Source organism: Portunus trituberculatus, chromosome 16 (assembly GCF_017591435.1).
Source record: "Portunus trituberculatus isolate SZX2019 chromosome 16, ASM1759143v1, whole genome shotgun sequence".
NCBI classification, from domain to species: Eukaryota; Metazoa; Arthropoda; class Malacostraca; order Decapoda; family Portunidae; genus Portunus; species Portunus trituberculatus.
The window spans coordinates 10991036-10997944 of NC_059270.1; the positions used below are offsets into that span (position 1 = coordinate 10991036).

The 6909-nt window shown below is 42.6% G+C and overlaps 1 long non-coding RNA gene across 1 annotated transcript in view; it reads right to left on the minus strand.

Moving 5' to 3' along the window:
- LOC123504514 overlaps window positions 1-6909 on the minus strand; it is a 61525-nt gene continuing 54616 nt past the window's right edge. Inside the window, exon 3 of the long non-coding RNA XR_006674852.1 lies at window positions 1-351. This is a non-coding gene — a long non-coding RNA (uncharacterized LOC123504514). The remainder of the gene's footprint in view (window positions 352-6909) is intronic.

Consider the following 6909-nt stretch of genomic DNA (forward strand, 5'->3'; position numbering starts at 1 on the left):
GTGTGTGTGTGTGTGTGTGTGTGTGTGTGTTTCAAAATTGTATTTCAATGTGGCTATTTTCTGGTGACATTTTTTTCCCCCGGAAGACCGCGGTAATGGACACCTCATGCTACGCGCCACTAGTACACACACGGACAGACTGAGGCACGGAGTGATAGTTTCTCGTCGCCCTGTAGTTTCACGTATCTTGGTTAGGAATGCAAGGCCGAGCGGCTTCCCTATACCAGCTGTCCTACCGACTCGACCATCACCTCACCCGCCGCCGGGCAAGCAGTGTTGTCTGCCTCGCTTACATGTAAATTCCACACGAATAAATTCCATCCACGACGATTCCTCCATGAAGATCTCACCCTGAAATGATTTTCCCCATGATAAATACCTGCAACCTAACATTATATAACATAATCCTACTGGGTGTGGGGAAATTATTTTGTGGATATCTGGTCGGTGGAATGTTCGTGGGGATATTTACTTAAAGCAGCCTACATACAGTGTTGGAGCCATCTGTGTGCCGGTGGTGGTGGGTGGCCAGTAGTGAATAACCTGCCACATCCACTTCAACTGTGCCCATTCATGGCTTCATTGATATAGTTGTCACGTTCGAATCACACACACACACACACACACACACAAATATACACACACAGGCACACACACTCACACGCACACGCACGCACACACACACACACACACACACACACACACACACACACACACACACACACACACACACACACACACACAAATCTTGCATCCTACATTCATACACATTAGCCTCAACCACTTTCATCACTCACCATTGTGCCGCACCGGTGAAAAATATAAAAGTGAAATGATAAGTTTTGCGCTCACTATTTCATGCAAGATTATTCTTTTGTGTGTCTGTCTTTGTCTTCCTACAGCTCTTCCTTTAAATATGATGAGATTTCAGGAATTGATTGTAGAAAGGTCTCAGCAAAGGTCTCAGCATTTCAATTTTCCACATGAGATCAATTTGTTATAGTACTATTTAGACCTTTCAATGGTTCTTCCAGTAATCCAACAGCTAAATCATGCTGTACAACCGTGGTATATTTACAGCTTGAGGTTTAGTACATTTTCTTTATGACATATTGTTCAAAAACTTATCATTGCTCTGGAATTCATGATCTGTGACTTTCACATAAATACAAGCAATATCATTCAAGGCGATGCGATTCATAAACATAAAATCTGCCAATGCCTTTTAAGTTATATCGTGAAAAGATTCGCCTCAGCTTTGGCGTGGATTAGATTTCTCAGATAGGAACGTGACGGAAGGAAAAAGCAGAAAATTTTACACTGGAGAATTCTTGAAGGAAAAAATAAAATGAATTTGTGGAGTCAGTCCAGTAAAAACGAGACACTTGCGAGAAAGATTGAGGCCAGGAAGGCGGCGTGTACCATATAATGGAGGAACCGCTGGTTGGTGGTGGTGCTACTGGTGATGGTCAAGGTAACTTAAAAATAACGGAGACCATTTCGAGAAGGCCACAGGGAAATCTCGCTACGATGACGAGGTACCTGGATGGACCCCTCTTGACAGTTCGTTCTCTCCGCCTTGCCTCACCACTCATTCGTGTCCTGGTAACACACAATAAGGGTTGGATTCCTGGCGTGGGTGTCCAGATCACTCTCAATTTCTTCAGCTGTCTTATTTACGTCTCTCTCGTGATCTTACTACAGAGTAATTAAAAATATTTCAAGGAGGGGCGTGTGCCAGCTCGCTTTATTATCAACTGAAGCTAACGATACTGGAGTCATACTCATTGGGCTCGCTTTGAAATATAATCCTCCTTGTGTTTCGTAGACAGTTTTCCATCGCTCCTGTCATTCCCTGCCTGAGGGCTCCCGCGAAGACGGTCAGTCTATTTTATCCGATCTTTCACCTTGGCCACACACATCAACGTGGGCACTTGAGGAAAGGTGGAGGGAAACTGACTGTGACGTCTAGAAACACATACACATGTTGATTTCAAGAATCATAGTATAGTATCTACTAGAAGCAGCAGCAGTAGCAGCAGCATTACTACTAGTAGTAGTAGTAGTAGTAGTAGTAGTAGTAGTAGTAGCAGAAGTAACAGTTGTTATTGTTGTTACTGTTGGTGCTGTTGCTTCTGTTGCTGTTGTTGCTGTTGTTGCTGCTGTTGTCGTCGTTGTTGTTGTTGTTGACGTTACTGTGGTAGTGGAGGTACGCGTTCCGTAGTTGGTGGTAGTTGCGGTAGAAATAACTTCAGCAGCAGCTGTTGCTGATGCACTTGCTGTTGTTGCTTTATTTTTACATTTTCCTGTTTCTGTTGTGAATGCTGTTGTATCTGCAAATGTAATATTGTTAATTATTATTATTGTTGTTGCTATTTTTCTTATCAGTGAGTTGTTCTGATTATTAACGTTGTTGTTGTGTTGTTGCTTCAGTTGGTGACGTAATTCTTGTTATTGTTACTGTTGTTCTTCTTCTCTTTCTTCTTTTATTTTTTTTTGCTATTGTTCCTGTTGTTGCTATTCTTGTTACTATTACCCTGATGTCAACATCATTATCATCAGCAGCAACCCAACATTAGAGGCAACAGTGTGTGTGTGTGTGTGTGTGTGTGTGTGTGTGTGTGTGTGTGTGTGTGTGTGTGTGTGTGTGTGTGTGTGTGTGTGTGTGTGTGTGTGTGTGTGTGTGTGTGTGTGTGTGTGTGTGTGTGTGTGTGTGTTTCATTGTTTGATCTGCTGCAGTCTCTGACGAGACAGCCAGACGTTACCCTACGGAACGATCTCAGAGCTCATTATTTCCGATCTTCGGATAGGCCTGAGACCAGGCACACACCACACACCGGGACAACAAGGTCACAACTCCTCGATTTACATCCCGTACCTACTCACTGCTAGGTGAACAGGGGCTACACGTGAAAGGAGACACACCCAAATATCTCCACCCGGCCGGGGAATCGAACCCCGGTCCTCTGGCTTGTGAAGCTGTGTGTGTGTGTGTGTGTGTGTGTGTGTGTGTGTGTGTGTGTGTGTGTGTGTGTGTGTGTGTGTGTGTGTGTGTGTGTGTGTGCGTGTGATTTTTCCAAGAAACTCAAAATGGTTTACACCTCACCCTGAAGGATAAATGAGACATAAAAACTAACTTCAACCTTTAACACATAAAATACTAGACACCCGCCCACACACACACAACAACAACACACACACACACAACACACACACACACACACACACACACACACACACACACACACACACACACACACACACACACACACACACACACACACACACACACACACACACAATCTAAAAAAGCTGCAACATCAGCGGATACATCGTGCAAGCCAGCTATAAAATAAATATTGTGATCTTATGTCTTCATTAGGAAGAGACAAAATGTTTTATAAGATTCCATGATTTTAGGCCTAACGAGTCTTCCAATATAAAAAGAACCTCCAGCATTATGAAAAATAAACTGGCACTGGCATCTAGGCCTGAGGCATTGTTCACGGTTGAGGATGGATTTCATCTCGTTTATATAAGTTTGGGATGTAATGCATATAATTTCTTATCTACGTATATGTCCAGCCTCAGTGTGATTCCATTCAGGCCAGTCTCGCTCACGCACGGGAACATCGGCAGAATCAGGGGACCATTGTGTTGTTCAAGGTGAATCAGCCCAAATGAAAACCAGTAGAAATATTGTGGCAGGAGAGAAGGAAACGAACAATGCCTACTGAAAACTAAAAGCAATGGATACTATGATGAAAACACACAGTGATGAAAAGAAATCCATGACCAGCATAAGCAATGTTCTCCTGCTTTTTTATCTTATTTAAGCCACTTACTCCATCTCCAAGACCTAGCTGTCCCCAGCCATCGACATTCATATGCCGTCAGTCTCTTCTTCCTGACTATCTACAAGTTTTCGTCATCATCATCATCATCATCATCATCATCATCATCACCCTGGCCTATGTCATCACTGCAGGACAAAAGTCTCTTCGCACTTCCTGCATTGATTTTTTGTCAGACGTTTGATAATTCTACACCACAAAAAGAAAACGAAAAGTTATCTTATATTATCTAGTTCCCAGCTGGGCCTACCTTCTCTACCATCTATAGTTTGCAATTATCATATTGTATTTATTACAATAGTTTATTTTTCATATCAAAAAATTTTCATAACTTTCCACATTTCCCTTCAAGAATATTTACTTTTCAATGCTAACTTACTTCAGACACTCGCACTGTCATCCTGTGAAATGACAACAAACTAAATGAAAATCATATCGACACGTTGCTACTTTCCTCCCATTTTCTTGAGAGCGAGAGGCTTGGCGTGGCCTGGGATTGAGGCAATTTCCTGGGTGTTTGTCGACTTTCCTCCTACTTCAGTGCCAAGTCAAGGGAAATATTCTCCACTGTGTGCTCCTGACAGCTTTATGGGTCACGTCCGCCCTCCCTAACCTTCACAATAGGGAAATATATACAACTATTATTGGATGTGATTTGACAAGGCATATAGCTCTTCCAGGCTGAATAAAAGAGTTGTATAGAAAATCCATATCTGTGCTGAAATATTAAAGGCGTACGCTGGCTGAGAGACAGTTAGTTAATCCCACATTTCCATGTGATCGCTGCCTGAGCGCTTGTTCCATCGAGGCGCACCACTCCCACTGTATTGCATGCATCCTGCCTGTGCATTTCGATAGTTTACTGTCGTCACTATTGTCTCGTCCAGGTTGCCTTTTTGTATCGACTAATCCATCTGACACTCTCTCTCTCTCTCTCTCTCTCTCTCTCTCTCTCTCTCTCTCTCTCTCTCTCTCTCTCTCTCTCTCTCTCTCTCTCTCTCTCTCTCTCTCTCTCTCTCTCTCTCTCTCTCTCTCTCTCTCTCTCTCTCTCTCTCTCTCTCTCTCTCTCTCTCTCTCTCTCTCTCTCTCTCTCTCTCTCTCTCTCTCTCTCTCTCTCTCTCTCTCTCTCTCTCTCTCTCTCTCTCTCTCTCTCTCTCTCTCTCTCTCTCTCTCTCTCTCTCTCTCTCTCTCTCTCTCTCTCTCTCTCTCTCTCTCTCTCTCTCTCTCTCTCTCTCTCTCTCTCTCTCTCTCTCTCTCTCTCTCTCTCTCTCTCTCTCTCTCTCTCTCTCTCTCTCTCTCTCTCTCTCTCTCTCTCTCTCTCTCTCTCTCTCTCTCTCTCTCTCTCTCTCTCTCTCTCTCTCTCTCTCTCTCTCTCTCTCTCTCTCTCTCTCTCTCTCTCTCTCTCTCTCTCTCTCTCTCTCTCTCTCTCTCTCTCTCTCTCTCTCTCTCTCTCTCTCTCTCTCTCTCTCTCTCTCTCTCTCTCTCTCTCTCTCTCTCTCTCTCTCTCTCTCTCTCTCTCTCTCTCTCTCTCTCTCTCTCTCTCTCTCTCTCTCTCTCTCTCTCTCTCTCTCTCTCTCTCTCTCTCTCTCTCTCTCTCTCTCTCTCTCTCTCTCTCTCTCTCTCTCTCTCTCTCTCTCTCTCTCTCTCTCTCTCTCTCTCTCTCTCTCTCTCTCTCTCTCTCTCTCTCTCTCTCTCTCATATTTCATGATAATTGTGTGTGTTTTCCACTATCAAGAATGATCATTAATGAAATTTGCAAAGTTCGCTCACACGTCACAAAATAATATACAATTTTTGCATAACTTAATTAAGCCCTTAATTTATCGCCGTCCAGGTATAAAGATGCAAAATTATTGCGACCAAACAAGAATTTTTTTTTTCTGATGTCGAACGACTACACATGGATATAACAAAGGACTTAACAACCAATTCATCAAAGTCATATAATTGCATTTCCATTCATCTATTTCCTGCTCTCCTCAAAATATGAAATTGCGGCATGTTAATGTACTCCCAACATTTCAGTGCTGCTCAAAGTTATAATTGCAGCAATAAGTAGCACACGTAGTCTCTTCGCACCTGATGCTTTACACAGCCCTAAAAGATATTCCGGCAACGACAAAGCTTGAAGAGAGATGGATAAAAAACATCAGACTTTCTATGACATATCAAGGTATATTATACTTATCTTATACCTTCTATACTACTACATTATATCTATTTAATGAAATCCTCCAATCCAATCTCGGTCTTTATCATCAATGAAAACAACGGTGCGTCACCTTTCTGTACAGCGCACTATTTCAACAAAAACACAACCATCAAGCTCGCGTACTTCACACTCACACAACATGTTAGGCCCTACAAACTTATTCATACGGCAAGAACTAGCCATCCTCCATATGAAGGATGTTCCATTCAGCGCTTCCAGGAGTTCATTAAAACTGGATTTACAACTAATTGTGAAAAGATACACAAGTTCACGTTAAAAATCACAGGTATGTGGTAATCTCCGTTTCGGACCAATGAGGTTGTGTGACGCAAATGTGGGAGCTGATAAATAGGACGAAGAGTGGTCGTAAGGCAGGTGATGTTGGTGCGAGGCAGCCTGACAGCACGATGATGAGAATGGCTTCACTGTCAATTTATGAGCGTTCTCTCCAAAACCAACATGGAATAATTCCTACTGACACAAAAGTTTTCGCTGATGAATCAATCACCAAGGCAACACACACAAAGCAGCATTAGATGTCGCTATCAGGAATGTGTGATCCACTAGGCGACACGCGCAGCACAGTGTAAAGCTGCTGGTTTGATGTGCAGATTTCGCTTTGGAAACAAAAAGTTCATGCTCCAGCGACTCAGTGAACAGAAATATTAGAAAATCAAGGATATACTAATGCTTTCAGTAATATTCACGCTTGTTCATTAAACTGGACGACTAAAAATATATGCAAAGTAATAAATTCCATAAGCGTGATGTAAAAACAGCAAGAAAACAATTTCCAATTCTTTTGATAAGATTTCATACACTGGCGTCGGTATTTTACTGAAC